Genomic DNA, 17407 nt, shown 5'->3' with positions numbered 1-17407 from the left:
ACCTCACTCACCCTCGCCCTCGCAGTAGCAGTTGACCCTCGCCCTCGCGAATGGAATTGTTTATCGCCCTCGCGCGCCCTCACCCTCGCTGTCGAAACTTGTCCTCGCCCTCGCCGTCGAAGCTTGTCATGGCCCTCGCGGCCAAAAGTTGTCCTCGCCATCGAAGCTTGTCCTCGCCCTCGCGCACCCTCACCCTCGCCATCGAAGCTTGTCCTCGTCCTCGCGCACCCTCGCCCTCGCTGCCGAAACTTGTCCTCGCCCTCGCGCACCCTCGCCCTTTTCGTCGAAGCTTTTCCTCGCTCTCTTGCACTCTCACCCTCGCCATCGAAGCTTGTCCTCGCCCTCGCGCACCCTCACCCTCACTGTCGAAGCTTCTCCTCGCCCTCGCACACCCTCGCCCTTTTCGTCGAAGCTTTTCCTCGCCCTAGCGCACCCTCACCCTCGCCATCGAAGTTTGTCCTCGCCCTCGCGACAGGAGTTGTCCATTATCCTCACTCGCCCTCGCGCTCAAAACTTTTCCTCGCTCTCATATCATTGAGGGCGAGGGTAATTGAGGGTGAGGAGGCCTCGAGAGGGACTTCTTCCTGAGGATCAGAGCATCAATTATTCAACCTATTTGTTGAATTATTTCCTTATCGTCAGTGGCGGATCCAGGGGGGGCGATCGCTCCCCCCCAGAAGAGGAAACTTCTTTATTATATATATATATATATATATAATATAGAAATAAAACGCATCCCAGAGTTTGGAGCTTTTAAAAGTAGCTCTAAGTAGCAGTATTACAACCCACCACCCCCACCAGAAGTCCGTCCTGGATCCGCCCTTGCTTAACATACGTCCTAAAGAAAGGAAACTAAACATATCATCGCATAACTTACTGTGGAACACCTAAAATGGAACAACTGTTACAATGGAGATCTCGGTCGATAGTGACGTTTACATCATTTATCAACAGTATCTAATGCCTTTACTTCAAAATGTTCCTTGAACTACGATGCAAGCATAAGTATTCAGCCACACAAGGTCGGCTCTCATGAGGGGGAGGGTGAAATCAAGATTTGATGAGTGGCGGTAGAGTGACTGCCGCGGACTATCTGTCAGAATTTGATCGTCAACACGTTGGCCATCCCTGATGTATGTAGTGTAACTGAGGAATTTGAACAAATTCAAAGGGAAAGATCTAAAGAGCTTAATTTTGAAACTCCGTCAGCAAACAAATAAAATACTTCAGAACACTATTGTTGAATTATCACTCGGAAATATATACCCACTCTAACCTATAGCATGAATGACTTCATTGATTTGAATGTGAATCTAAGTTAATTGGTATTTTAAAATATAAACTGAAATGTGTCAATGTGCTTGTAAGGTTAATTTCGATGCTCAATTATTGTTAATATTCACCACTAATAGAGATACATTTGTCCTACCTTAACAATGTTAAAATTTTTATTTTTTTCCAATGATTGCCATAAATATGAAACTTTGTCTTAAGAAACTACCCTCGGGCCCAATTTGTGCACTTTATCACTTTGGTCTTGGTTCATTTTTGACAGCTATCATTGTTGGAAAGTTTATTTTCAGTAATTCCCACAATTATGAAATGATATCTTTCAAACGTTGTCTCAAGGATTCCTTACACTACAAATACGTAAAGGCAAATGAAAAATGAAATCTTTAGTTTAAGATCCCACGATTATGCAAGCTAAATGCTAAAGGAGACAGAAGTGAATGATGAAAGAAATAGTTGAATGAGAATGTGGTAGGAAACTGGAGAATCCCCAGAAAACCCACGAACACAATGTCCTCCACCACGAATTTACTTGGACGGGAATCGAACATGCGACCCTTCGAACAAAGGTAATTTCTCTATCCCTGAGCCACCGTTCCTCCCTAAATGGCACGCTCAGAGCTTAGCGCCTCCAGGGGCCTTGGAAGGATTATCGAGCCTAAAATGATTTAGCACTGACTTTTATAAATCCACCAATTCAACAATTAATAATGTCGTGCAAACTTTAAGATTGTAGTAATGAAAGAAAAGATGAAAAGATGAAAAACTTAGAATTATGTTGAATTCACTAAATTTAATTGTATATACAAAATTGTATATGTACACCCCTGAACTCGTATATTACACTGCAAAACAATGCCGTAACTTTGACGTGGGAGACCCGGGTTCGATTCCTGGCGGGAGCTCATGTGGTTCGTATTCTACGTTAATCGGTAGGTTCACGTCTCATATAGTCTCACTGCTGAAGGGATATTAAAAAAAAATCAAATCAAATATTCCTTACTATTAGAAAGAAGAAAAGACATTTCAGGAACTGTCGATTTTTGTGCAATTACAGAATAAGTTGTGAAGAGTGTTTCTTCCAGACATGTTTTATTTTGGGGGGGTACTGCCCCCCGAAGCTCTGAGAGCTTCCCCCGAAGGAGACCAAAATAATACGTCTATAATATAATAATGAGTAGAATAGCACCTGCAGTGCCGCCCCGGGATACTAAGTGTGCTCCCCCCCCAGAACATTGTTTCTGAAAGAAACACTGCTTATGAAGGACTTCTTTTTCTGCGAAATGTTATCTCAATTAGTTCCAAAGCGGCTGACTAACATATCGAGCCCTTGTAAGAAGAAATGAATATGAAAGTACACTCGGATAGGTTAATTTTTGAGCCATTTTTCGTGGCAATTAAAGCGCAACTCCTGTAGCTTTCTTAACTGCACGGGAAGACAACTAATACGTACTCACGGAACGGCAAATATTTTATGGCACCATTTTCATTCTATGAACCTTAATACATACAAAAACTTTATATTTCCAAATGAAACTATATAGCGACATTAATGGAATGGAATCTTTAAGTTTTACGTCCCACGGTTATGCCGGTTAGGCTAAAGGAGACGGTGATGATGAGAGATGAGTGAAATGGTGGAATGAAGAAAGTGGGAGGAAACGGGAGAACCCCGAGAAAACCCACGAGCACGGTGTTTGTCCACCACAAAGTTCACTTGGCGGGGGCTGGGATCGAACCCGGGACCCCAAGCACCAGAGGTGAACGCTCTACCACTGAGCCACCGCGCCCTCAGCGACATTAATGGGTCATTTCAAAAGAGTGGGGGTAACTGTCCCCCTTTGCCCCCCTAATCACCGCCCATGCTATAATGTGTGGCACATTTGTGCGAAATTAATAATAATATGATTAAACTGTTTACCCACAACAAAATCCTGCTCGTTTTGTTGAAGTGGTTTTTCCTAAGTTTTATATGTTTCATATATCCTACGGTTTTTTTCAGGCCTTTTTTTTAATTTGTCCAAATTTATATTTCTCCTTTTACCACACAATCGTTCAATACTTGCACTATAATATTTACAATCAGTATATCATCCTGTAACGTATTTTATTCCTAATAAAAATCATTGAACAACACAACATACAAACCCTGTCTCACTGTCTTGCACGCGAACCTTTGGTGCATGGGGTCCTGGGGACAATTCCGAGTGGGAGAACATTGAACGACAGTGGATCGAATTTCGCGTTAAACCTATAGGTCCACTTCTCATATAGCCTCGCCGACGAAAGAGGACGCTAAACGGCAATCAGTCAACAGCTGCAAATTTCGGCTGCATAAACAACTTATGTCTTGTGGAACTTATTAAATTTATTTTGTTAAAGCAGCTCTTTTAACAAAATTTCAGTATTAACGTGTCAGATATTTCTATTTAAGGACAAGAAAAAACACATTATTTATTTCGTAGCTCTACCCACGTAGATTATAAAAGCAGAAACAATGAAAATCGATACAATAGTGACTGACATTATTTTAACAAATATCGATTCAGATAATAGTTTGGGCTGTCACAAAACTATGAAAAGTTAAAAATTCCGATTAATTGTAACAACTTCATCAGTGGTGGACATTGGAGGAGGATGTATGCTATTAATCAGCCCATTTCATGGGCATCCAAACTCAAGAGCCCAACGCTCGCTAGCTCGGCATTCGCGCTCGACCGTTCTCGGGTTCAATAATTAAGCGCTACCCCGAGCGCCAATGAAATAAGTCAGCGCGAGTCCAACTGAGGGAAGTGAGCCCGAGCACGATTCCCAAAGGAATAAATGAGCGAGAGCCCAGTTGAAAAAAATTAGCCCGAGTCCGAGAGAGTCCAGAGCAAAATGGCCATCTATGAACCAAAGTCATTCCATCAAGTCTTTTTCCATCTGATCTACTGCATTCTGATGGTTCTCTCATTGATTGTGTTTATTCAGATATCAGCGCTCTTGTCATTTACTGCTGAATGACGTGAGTGACTGTCTGTCTGTCTACCAACACTCTTTAAACATGACAGTGTAGTAGACACTTCTTATCTAAAACGTCTCCAGCACAGGGAGGGCAACAATGAGGCACACTTACTTCTCAATGTAGCGCTATTTCTACCCGGAAACTTTCATGGGAAAAATCAAATATTATTCTTATTTGCATTATTATTTTTAATAATTATGTACGTACACACGATAAATTGTCTACTGCAATTAATTGAAAGGAAAAATACGATTAATGTATAACCTTGCTATGACACTAACTTTTCATCTAGGGGACATGGCAGATGATATTTTAAATTTTGCCTCTCTCCAAAAGAGGTCAAACAGCAAACTCCAAAACAGTTGCTTTTAAAGAAGCTTGTCCTCTTCCCTCACGTGCCCTCGTTCTCCTGAAGGAAGTTGTCTCTAGCCATCGTGCACCCTCGCTCCCGCAGTAACACTTGGCCCTCACCCTCGTTCACCCTCGCCCTCTTTGTCGAAGCTTTTCCTCGCCCAAGCGCACCCTCACCCCCGCCATCGAAGCTTATCCTCACCCTCGCTGCCGAAACTTGTCCTCGCCCTCGCGCACCCTCGCCCTCTTCGTCGAAGCTTTTCCTCGCCCTCGCGCACCCTCACCCCCGCCATCGAAGCTTGTCCTCGCCCTCGCGCATCCTCACCCTCGCTGCCGAAACTTGTCCTCGCCCTCGCGCACCCTTGCCCTCTTCGTCGAAGCTTTTCCTCCCCCTCGCGCACCCTCACCCTCGCCATCGAAGCTTGTCCTCGCCCTCGCGCACCCTCGCCCTCTTCGTCGAAGCTTTTCCTCGCCCTCGCGCACCCTCACCCTCGCCATCGAAGCTTGTCATCGCCCTCGCGCACCCTCACCCTCTTCGTCGAAGCTTGTCCTCGCCCTCGCGCACCCTCGCCCTCTTCGTCGAAGCTTTTCCTCGCCCTCGCGCACCCTCACCCTCGCCATCGAAGCTTGTCCTCGCCCTCGCGCACCCTCACCCTCTTCGTCGAAGCTTTTCCTCGTCCTCGCGCACCCTCACCCTTGCCATCGAAGCTTGTTCTCACCCTCGCGGCCAAAACTTGTCCTCGCCCTTGCGTCACTGTGGGCGAGGGAACTTGAGGGTGAGGATGCCCTCGAGAGGGCCACCCTCGCGAGGGGGAACATCTCTGGTCACAATATGCATTGTAATAGAAAATCCCGCCTCTTGTGAGATGCGTTCTGTGGTTAGGTTTTTGTTAGCGAAAAGCCACAAGCCAATTGAAATCCATCCCCAATTGTGTGAAGTGTACGGACATGGAATAATGAGTGAAGGCCAAATGAGGCAATTTCACATTGATTTTAAAAATGGCCGTGGGGGGCACGGTGGTTCAGTGGTAGAGCGTTCACCTCTGGTGCTTGGGATCCCGGGTTCGATCCCAGCCCCCGCCAAGTGAACTTTGTGGTGGACAAACACCGTGGTCGTGGGTTTTCTCGGGGTACTCCCGTTTCCTCCCACTTTCTTCATTCCACCATTTCACTCATCTTTCATTATCACCGTCTCCTTTAGCCTCACCGGCATAAGCGTGGGACGTAAAACTCAAAGATTTTTAAAAATGGCCGCTCCAATGTTGACGATGAGAGCTGCAGTGGTAGGCCTGGTCTTGTCCCTCCATACAGCCGAGTTTTGGCGCAGAGCGACTACCACCTCTTCCCAGCGATGAAGACGTGGTTCGCTATAGAGCGCTTTGACACTGACGCCGAACTGCATGCCAGTGTAAGCCAGTTTTTGAAATCGCAGGTGGCTATTTCTACTGTGACTGTAGTGAAAAACTTGTGCCATGGTATGATAAGTGCTTTAATTTGCATGACAATTATGTAGAAAAATAGCTTGAGAGTGTATCTTTCAAATGTATATAATACAATCTGGTTTGTTCATTCTGTTACTTTTTTATTTCAGAAAGTTTGTTACTTTCTGAACAGCCCTCGTATTTGTGACGTAGCAACATGACTATGATACCTATGACAGCTCTCCAGCTATATATAGCAAGGAAGAGACCATTACCACTTTATTTTATTTTATATCGTATATTATTCTCGAAAATTTTAATATTGATCTTTGACTCATTTTAAAACAAAACCATTTCAATCCAAACCTTCACTTCACATGGTTATATATTTTCTTGTGAATTGAAAAACAGCTAAAGCTCTCTCTGTAATGTTTATATGGTTTCTTTTAATGCTAAACGATAACCTCGTTTATTTCTTCTATGATATTTATATCTGCAATTTATATATACTTGAAATTTTGTAACACTATCCATCATTAGGAATAGCTAATTTACATTATTTGTCCATACACAAATAGAAATTACCAGTCCTATAGTTACTAGCTTTGGAAATTAAGTGGCACCTCTAATATTTGACAGAAGGAAATGTCAGAAATGCTACATAAATTCTCCAAGCGTTATACTAGTAGTACAGATATATTTTTGCTTGGAAAATTAATTAGGTTAAGTTTTCTTGAGAAATGATTTCTACAACCCTTATTATTTCTGTCACCACTTTCTGCACGCAAATTTTGATAGTAATTTAATTTCGTTGTTGTGTAGCTAAATTACATAAAAACAATGAATTGGAATGTGTTTGTTAAAGAGCTATTAAAAATCTTAAATTTCATATGAGTAGCATTTCGTTATGTACAATTAATAATGTTCATAGATTTGACTTCATCGGTAACACTTCCAATTGTGTATACAGAAAAGATTAAAATTCCAATTCCAATTAGTAATATGTCACACCATGATTTTCTTCTGTCATTGTAGAATGCGTACAGGTGTATCAGAGGAGGAAAAATAAATCCTAATGACGTGATAGCAACAGCACCAACTATGTTGGTTAACACTCCAAGAGGAGGTAAATTAGCAGCAATTGTGACTGTTGTAACAGCTAAAATACATCGGACAGCCCACTCAAGAAGACCAGTATGGCACTTCTGTAGAAACATTACATTACCAATTGATGGCCAAAATATTGTGAATGATACGTAGAAGAACAATGGATGAGACAGAATAATGCTCAGTCAAAATAATATCTTCACTGTATTTGAAAGAACATCAACTTCCTCCAAATCTATCAACATGCTAATAATAGGAGATCCAAATTTTAGAAATCCTGGAAGTCCTGTTGCTACAATAAACAGAAGTTTTACAATCATGACGTTGTAAAGTACACCAGGAAACAGAATCAGATCTCGAGGTGCGTTCACTCTGAATTGCAATGTAGCAAGAATGGAGCTTGGTTGCTGTATAACGTAAATCATGGAGCTAAAAAATAAACCCAACTCAGCGAAGATGATGATAGCTACACCTGGACTCTGTCATGTCCCGTAACTCTGTGGACAGCTTGTAAACTATCAGCATTAGAGCTGCTGTTTGTAATGTTTTTGCAGCAATTGTAGACAGAACTACGGCATTGAGACGCGACCCTCTAGAACAATTAGGAGACCCGAAGTCTGCCACGATATTGCACCACAAATTATCCCGAATCCGCCTCGATGTTTCACTGTGGGTACCCAACAATCTGGGTTGAACGCATGAGAGGGTTTTCTCCAGACGAACTCTCTCCATGTTGTTGGAAAACAGTGTAGTTGGACTCATCCGAGAATATGACACGTTTTACGAGGTAGGTCATCGAGCTTCGTTGTTTTATGCTTATGGCACCAATTTGTGGCATTTGTGCTACTGATGAAAGGCTTCGGTATCGCCATGGATATTGGCTTTATGCAGATAATGACGGACTGTTTTCGTGCACACAGGTTTTGTAAGGCGTGTGTTAACTTCTGTGATTTTCTGTTTTTGTGCACCAATCCTAGTCAATCTACTGATGTCCCTTTCTGACAACTTCCGTTTTCTCCTACAGTTGCTCCTCCTGGATGTGGGTCATCCTTCTTGTTCGATGCACACATTCTCCTGAATACTGCAGCTCGTGAGACGCCAGAAGGTGTTACAATTTTGGACACAGATGCACCTGCTACACGAACCACTACAATCTGCCCTGTTTTGAAGTCGGATATACCGCTTTGTACACACGATTTGACGTTCACTGATGAACCACCTTTTTTTGCTGCTGGAGTGACTACCAAGGACCCGCACAAGTGAATCATTGCCCAAAAGTACAATATAATCTACCACATTGGTCTGGCAGGCCCCGCGAACATCTTGTGCTGCTTGCGCTGGTGTTTCAATTTCAATGTCCACTACCTGTAAGATGGCGTTATTTGTGCTACATGGATACACTTCAATTTATTATGTGTGAAAGAGATATGCAATGAACTTGCTCTAATTCTGTGACGGTAAGACCCTTGGTGAACCAAAAATTGGTGTGAGTACTCATATATATTACGAATAATGCGACTTGTTGAGTGCTACCTGGTTTATCCTTGGGTTACCATTCGGTCACATTGCGCGCGATGACCTTCAAATTATTTTCCTCTGGTTAGTTTGACAAAGACACATGTAGCGCTATCAACTCAGCTAATGATGTGTTTGACACGATTTTAGTATCAATCTTGAGATTTCCTTGTTTAGTGTGTGTTTTTTATTTTGCGGACAACAACAAAGTGAGTGAATCAGACAAACTTTGGAAACTACGCTCACTAATGAATAAATTGAAAAGTAATTGCATGAAACATTTTGTTCCAATGCAGGCGTTAAATTTTGAGGAAGCAATGATAGCATACTGTGACAAACATGGTTGTAAAAAGTTTATAAAAGGAAAACCTGTGCGTTTTGAGTACAAGGTTTGGTACCTGGATAGCCCAAGTGGACACCTAATCAACTTTGATGTGTACCAAGGCAAAAATCTGCAATGCATTGCAGAATATGAACAAAAATTTTGAAAAACAGCCGCTCCTGTTATATATGATAGATAAATTCCGAAATGACATTAAAAAATTACCATTCAGTTTCTATTTCGATAATCTTTTCATAAACATACCACTTCTGTTACATCTAAAGTCTAATGGATATGCAGGAACTGGTACTATACGTGAAAACCGGGTTCCCAAAGAATGCAATTTCTCAATGTCATCTGAATTCAAGAAGCGGAAAAAAGGTTACTTCGAACGTAGAGGCAGTGAAGATGATGTAGTCATTTCAAGATGGCATGACAATTCAGTAGTTTCAGTCGCATCCATTGTTCATGGTGTTTTCCCACTAGGAAATATAAAAAGATATTCCAGGTCCGCCAAGAAAGAGATCACATAACTCGTCCATATATTATCGGAGAATACAATCTGCCTTATGCAGAATCGTTTTGAAGTATGATTAACGTCATACTAAAGGCCTGACTACTACAGGAACCTTATGTTAGTCGAACTCTTTAGTATGGCACTAATGACGCGTCAAAATGACTCTGCATACGGCCAAAAATGTTTTGGGGTGGCACAGATCGAATGGATAGGAACATAAAAGACTACAGAATTAGTATTAGGGGAAAGAAATGGTGGTGGTCAATCCTCACTTGATTGTTGGATGTATCAATTCACAATGCATGGCAGATATCTCTCAATGCTGGTTCAACTTTGAGTCAATTAGAATTTAGAAGAGAAATTGATCAATACTATTTACTTGCATTTGGTTCGTCTCCAAGAGGTGCTGCACGCCCAGTTTTATCCAGACTGAGTTTCTCTGGAAACAGAATATCAGATTCAGTAATATTTGATGGTATTGGCCACTTAGTTATTCCTGTTCCTGGCAACAAAAGATGATGTGCTGGAGAAAATTGTTCATCAGTGGGGCGTACAGCATGTGTAAAATATGATGTCCTTTGTGTTCCTTGCTTTTTTAATTTCCATACTAACAAGGAAGGGTCACGCAGTGGCTTCGCTTAGATCCGAACGAGACAATTGTGTTTGCATTTGATATGTTATAATTAGACGAATCCCAAAGTTATACGTGCCACCGGGCGGAATATCGTGAGTTACAACATATTTTGTAATATAAAAGCTACAAAGCTGGCAGAATAGTTTGAACCGAGTCATTTGTTAGGAAACAGTTGGGTAAATGGAAAACTCGGACAATACGTATCCCATCATTTTCAACGACAAACATTTTTGGGGTAAAAACTTTGTCCCAGGGTCCCCCGCAGGGTCCCAGACGGGGTCCAACTCAAAATTTTCAAATGGCAGGAGGGGTTAAGTGGCACATCATTTGAAAGCTGTTGTAAAATGAAAGAAAATGCAGCAAGTCTCGTCTCTCTACGACAACCCTGTGCAAAATGGCGGTGGGTCAAAATGTAAACAAAAACTTAATTGAAAAGTCCATGGTTACCCCTATAAATCAGAAAAGGTGAGACAAATATGAAAATAGGAAAGGGAGTGTGGCATTATTTTCAAAGTACAACAATTTTGTTGCGTTTTTGTATATTTTGCATATTTTAGTCATTTACTAATCAACATTAATGCCAAATTTGTTTTCGTAGCTTCAGCAGTTTGGTATGCTTATCCTTTCGATATAGGTTTTAAGCGGCCCTCTTGGATTCAAGGTGGCCATAGATTATCAATTAAGCTTTTGTTTACATTTTGACCCACCGCAATTTTGGACAGGGTTGTCGTAGAAAGTCGAGACGTCCTCCATCTTCTTTCACTTAACAACAGCTTTCAAACGATGTCGTACCTCTCTTGTCATTTGAAACATTTTAGTTGGACCCCACCTGGGACCATGTGGGGACCCTGGGACAAGACGTTTTCACTTAAATTGTTGTACTTTGAAAATAATGCCACACATCCTTTCCTGTTTTCACATTTGTCTTACCGTTTCCGATTTATAGGGGTGACCATGCACTTTTCAATTAAGTTTTTGTTTACACTTTGACACGTCGCCATTTTGCATACGGTTGTTGTAAAGCGTCGAGACTTGCTGCATTTTCTTTCATTTTACAACAGCTTTCAAATGATGTGCCACTTAACCCCCCTTGCCATTTGAAAATTTTGAGTTGGACCCCGTCTGGGACCCTGCGGGAGACCCTGGGACAAAGTTTTTACCCCAAAAATGTTTGTCGTTGAAAATGATGGGATACGTATTGTCCGAGTTTTCCACTTACCCAACCGTTTCCGAACAAATGACTCGGTTCAAACTATTCTACCAGGTATTTTTTTTTTTGTAGTTCTTACATTACAAAATATGTTGTAACTCACGATATTCCGCTCGGTGGCACGTATAACTTTGGAATTCATCTAGTTATAACATATCAAATGCAAACACAATTGTCTCGTTCGGATCTCAGCGGAGCCACTGCGTGACCCTTCCTTGTAAGAAGTGTTAAACACACTATTTTTCTCACTTTCCCAAGACGTGGGAACAGGTTTGTATGAAAGAAAGGTAAGCAAAATATAGTTTTTGAACCCTACTGCAGTGTTATTTATTGCATTTATATATCACGAAGGCCTAGCGTGACCATATAGACACACCATATATATGGACATCAAAAATAATTTTCTCAGATGCAATGGTATTTTTGTGATGTATGAAGCCCAATTAACATATTCAAGTATAAATTAACAAAAACTAATATTTTGTATACCCTTCTTTCATTTTCCGCCATTCACTTTAACTGTAAAGTTACCATTTTTGAGACATCTTGTAAAACTTCATCGCTTATTCTTGGGATGAACGTTTTTTCGCAAGATTTTCTCATAAATGAGTCAAATGATTTTGTCCGTATTTCACAAATAAATATTTTATGGATAGCTTTACTATATAGCACTGATCGCCAAACCGTCGCTCGCGAGCTACTAGTAGCTCGTGGGTACATTCTGGCACTTGGTGCTTGAGCTGAAGAACGTTGTATTGTTTACTGATATGAGGGGATATTACAGTATTTTATAATGGACCGACTTGCTACTTGTGTTTGCTATGTTGTCCATGGAAAATTTTACGAGATACTTTTTTGATTTCGCAATAGGTCAGTATAGCTTTGTTAAAAAGTAGTATAGTTCTGTTAAATAAAGTTAAAATCAACGTTAGAGGAATTCAACATCTCTCTTTCTAATATGTAGCATGTTCCTTTGATGGAGCTAGTAGTGTGAAAGAGTGCTGTAATGGACGGAGCTAAAATAGTAATGTGAAAAGGTGCTATAATGGACTTAAAGTCTATTTAAGAAGTTAGAACTAGGAATGGGCCAAACCGGTTTCTAGAAAAACCTAAATCTGAAAAACCGACTTGTTTTTTCCCGAAACCGATTTCGGTTTTCACCGAACACACAAAACTCTTTCTGTGGAAACGGAAACGGCTTCCGGAGAACGAAATATTATTCTGGTCAGAAATAGAACCAATTTTGGAAAAACAGAAACCGGTTTTGGAGAAAACCGATAACTGGTTTCCGTGAAAATCGAACCGGTTTTTGGGCTACCACTAGTTAGAATCCAAATTTGGTGTACAGTCATTGTATGAAAGAAGTCCTTAATTTAGTGGTGGTCCATTATGCAGTAAACTGCATGCAGACAGAATGCTTATTTGGGCTAGTAGAGAAGAATTATCTTATTCATTTTACAAATTCTCGTAAAAGAATGCACCTATGTGAAGAAGAAACTAAAATAGATTATTGTAGTCATGCTAAGCTGTACAGATTAATGAAACTTGGAGCAATTTGATGGCGGAACAAAGATAAAACTGTCATTCATCAGAGATTGGAATCCCTGGAAACTAATTATTATTTTTTTTATCATCCTTGTTGAATGTTACAAATGTGAACTTCGATTTCAAAACTAAATTTCCTGAATGTTCTTTGAGTAATGGTGTAAATCACAGAATTTGTTTATGGCTCTTATCATTCTAGATCTTTTCTCAGTAAATTCTCTTGTGTCTGTCTTTCTCCAGAGTAAAACTACAGACTACACAAAAGCAAAGAATCTTCTGTACAAATTTCTAAAGCAAAGTCGAGAGAAATGAAAATTTTCAGGGGTTGTACCAAGAATGTAAATTTTTGAATATAAGAATGCATTTTTCTCAAAAGAAAGTAACATTGAAGTTCACTTCCCTGAGAAAAGAGTTTTTATCAAAAAGAAAATGTTATCATTTTTCAACAGTTTAAGATATTCTTTCTCGGTTTTGCAAATGGGAGTATTGAGGAGAGGTTTGCTTCAACAAAAGTTTGCTGATCTATTGTTCTTAGTTGGATCGAAAAAAAATACTGTGAAATAGCAAGGATGGAGGTGGAGAATTTTTCCAGTCAGTATTGCATACTGTTTCTTGTCTGTCAAAGGTAAATTAAGATGACGTATTGATAGAGCTAAAGCAATTTGTAAGTCGGTATATAACAACTACATCCTTGGTCATGGAAACGCGCAAAAGAACCAATTATGGAAAGTTAAAGATGATGATTTACAACCTAACAACAGACATTTGATGGACAAGCACCGTGTTCGTGGGTCTTCTCGGGGTCCTTCCGTTTCCTTCCACTTTATTCATTCCACCATTTCATTCATTTCTCATCATCATTTCTCATTAGCCTAACCGGCATAACCGTGGAACGTAAAACTTTAAAGATTCCATTTCACTTCCAAACAAGAGACAAAAGATGAAGCGATAAAGAGTGAAGACCATTGAAAAATTAAGAGAAAATATTGAGTGTTCATCATGTGCATTTCCTGTTTTACATGAACTTTCATCTGAGTCTGGACACTGTGTTAAAATTTGTAATGACACTTCCATGTACACAAGTGACTTGCAAGCGTGTTTTCTAAAACTTTGAATAATCGAAATCCGACTAAGGCCTTTCTTAAGTGAAGAACTGTGTCCACTAAAGCACTCGGCGATTTCGATTGACCATAAAATGAAAACGTTTTGCAATATCTTTATAAATAAGGTGTCAGGAAATACATTGGCTCAAAACATTTTTGTTTCTTCCCTATGGGTTCTATCATTCACTCTTTGTTCCGCTAGAGGGCAGTAAATTCAGGATGGAGCTCGTCAAACACCAACGCAGATTATGTGTTTTGAATTTTATTCAACAAAGAGTGTTTTGTCTGTGCAACGCGCGTTCAGACGAAAATTTGATGTGGAACCACGTTCGGAGAAGTCAATTTTGAAGTGGTATAACGATTTCTTAGAAGAAGGTATTGCATCTGTGACAAGCGAAAAGGGCATTTCGACTAACCAGCAGTGCCGCAGTAAGCTGCTGATCACGGGAGAGAAACATTTGTGTGAATCTACATAAAATCTGTGTGTAGAGCTAGCTGAGAACTGTAAATCCCAAGAAGCACAGTTAACAAGGTGTTACGCAAACGCTTGCACTTTCATCCGTATAAACTGCAACTGGTGCAGAAGTTGAAACCTGAAGACCATCCAAACCGACTGAAGTTCTGTTCGGGTCTCTAGCAATTACTCGCAAATGATGATAAGCTGATGTCCAAGATCATTTTCAGTGATGAAACAAGCTTCCACCTGCATGGAAAGGTCACAGACACAATATGCGAATATGGGGATCGGAGAATCCCCACGCCACGCTGGTGGTGAAACATGATTTACCAAAGTGTAATGTTTTTTGTGACATCAGAACGGAGATCGTATGAACTTTTTTAAAAGGTCTAACTGTGTTTGGCGAAAGTTACACGGATATGTTACGCAACTGGTTGATTACACAATTTACTGAGGTAGGGGACTATCTTTTCCAACAAGATATAGCACCACCGCACTGGAATCCTAATTTCTGGAAGTTTCTCTATAAACTCCTAAAGAAAAATGGATTGGTCGTGCTGGACGCAATTGGTCGTGTGTGGGTTTCCTCGGGGTTTTCCCGTTTCCTCCTACTTTCTCCATTCCACCACTTCATTCATTTCTCATCATCACCATCTCCTCTAGCCTAGCCGACATAAGAGTGGGACGTAAAATTCAAATTTCATTTCATTGCATTGCAATTACCATGTTGTTTTCCAGTGGCCTCCTAGATCACCGGATCTTCCTGTATGTGACTTCTTCCTTTGGGGGTATGTCAAAGACATAATGTACGTACCCCAAGTATGGAAATTCTGAAGAAACGAATCACAGAAACTATCAACACGATCACGTCGGATACGCTTCGAAGAGTGTGGAGTAAGCTTGATTATCGAACAGATGTTTGCCGCTAAACACGTGCGGCATACATCCAGTGCCAGTAATGAGCATATACCAGGGGCGGATCCAGGACCGATTTCTGGGGGGCGGTGGGCTGTCATACTGCTACTTAGAGCTATTTTAAGAGCTTCAGACTCTGGGATGGGTGTTATTTATATATATAAAATAAGAAAGCTTCCTCTTCTGGGGGGTGATCGTCCCCTGGATCCGCCACTGACATATACCATCTGAAACTAAGTTATATGTTGATATACCTTGGCATAAAAAATGAACACAAAATTCCAAAAGGTTTTCATTTTATTACAAATTAAAATCCCGAAGATTTTTTTTTTTTTGACACAATGGATTAATAAATGTAGAGCAAGATTTGTTTTTGAATATTGATAAACAATGATACTATTAATGAAATTGCCTTGTCAAGTGGTGTGTCCGTGGGTTCACTCGGGATACTCCCGTTTCCTCCCACATTCTCATTCCACCTATTCTTCCATCATCATTCTCTTGCCTTTACCGTTCGTCTCCCTTAGTCTAAGCGTGTTTGCACACGTCGCCGACAAAATCGGAGGAAGCCCCGATAATATCAGTGTCGGTGTCGGCGTACTTTGCACACGTCTAGGGATGCGCACGAGACGAGTCGAGACAGGATTTTCCTGGCAAAATTCGAGTCGAGACACGGCTCTTCTAATAGCAAAATATACATTTTTCGAGTCGAGACATCACTTTTACAGCACATTTACGAGACGAGACAGCCACAAATCTTGTTTCGTGCGCATCCCTACACACGTCGCCGACAATATCGTTGCCGGTGATGAGCGAAGTAAGCGACACAGACAATATATTCTGCACTGTTTCTAAAAATCTTCTCCATATATGAAAAGAAATAAAAATAGTAATAATCTGGAACATTATTTTTTAAAACAAGGATTACAAAAACTGTTCTGAAGAGGTGTGGAGAACGGTACAAAACTTAGAAAAATAGGCCTATGCCTAAACATGTTTAGATTTAACAATGCCGTTTTAAATAGATGTAAACATATTATTTTCGTTTCGTTGAGAATTTATGCTGCGGTACATTGCAAACTATATTAGTTTTTAATTTTTGTTGAAACACTGTTACATATTGTATGTATATTATTTTGTTTCCCATGCAATTAACACTAATGTCATAGAAGATTAAATTATAAGATTCGAATTAGTGATTTTGTTTTACATTGCTCCATACATACACTGGCGCAAATCCCGGGGGGATGAAGGGGACATGTCTTGGAACTGGGGAGATTGTCCCCTCCAATAATCCGATTTGAAATGTGTTTTTTTGGGGAGAAATTTGATTATTTGTGTCCGGTCGCCAGAAAGGAAAGTGAGATGAAATTAATGTACACTCAAAATAAGCCTCAAAAGTGCCCGCCTCCCAATGTTGAAGACAACTCTGCTCCCCTGATCCTCCACAGCATTGTTTCTCGACCACAGAAATATTTTGAACAATGATATATAATGGGAACGATCTTACCCGTCCCCCCTCCCCAATGTTGAAGACAGATTTGCGCTGTTGCATACATACCTATCGTTTCTCGTTTCTTTTTGTCAATGAACCCAAAATCCTGGGCAAGGCTTGCATAAACTCCCCATGCTTTTGGCTTTTCATGCTTTGCTGTCCTTGAAAGAGTCTGTTATCTTATCCCATATGCAAGGTCTACATTACACAAGTTCAATAAGGGTTAAAATATCGAATGGAAAAATTCTTGCCATCTCTAAAAATCTAAGCAAAACTAGAAAGGTTAGAATGCAATAATACACAACCTTTTTATCCAGTCACTGTAGCTAAACTGCAGAATTCTATGAGGGGGTCGATCCCAGTACAAAGAGGAGAGGTTAAACTTGGATACATAGCTTTGGTCTTTGTTTTCAATTGCCATTCCACAAATTCTTTTTAAAAATGCGGGATTTGAGATAGTTTTGGAAGTGAGAGAAAAAATCTGCAACAAGTGAAGCATGAAGTCACATCCGTGTTGT

This window comes from Thermobia domestica, chromosome 17 (assembly GCF_964235325.1).
Source record: "Thermobia domestica chromosome 17, izTheDome1.hap1.1, whole genome shotgun sequence".
In the NCBI taxonomy this organism is placed as follows: Eukaryota; Metazoa; Arthropoda; class Insecta; order Zygentoma; family Lepismatidae; genus Thermobia; species Thermobia domestica.
The sequence above is the reverse complement of the archived record's forward strand: the minus strand, read 5'-3'. Positions refer to the sequence as shown.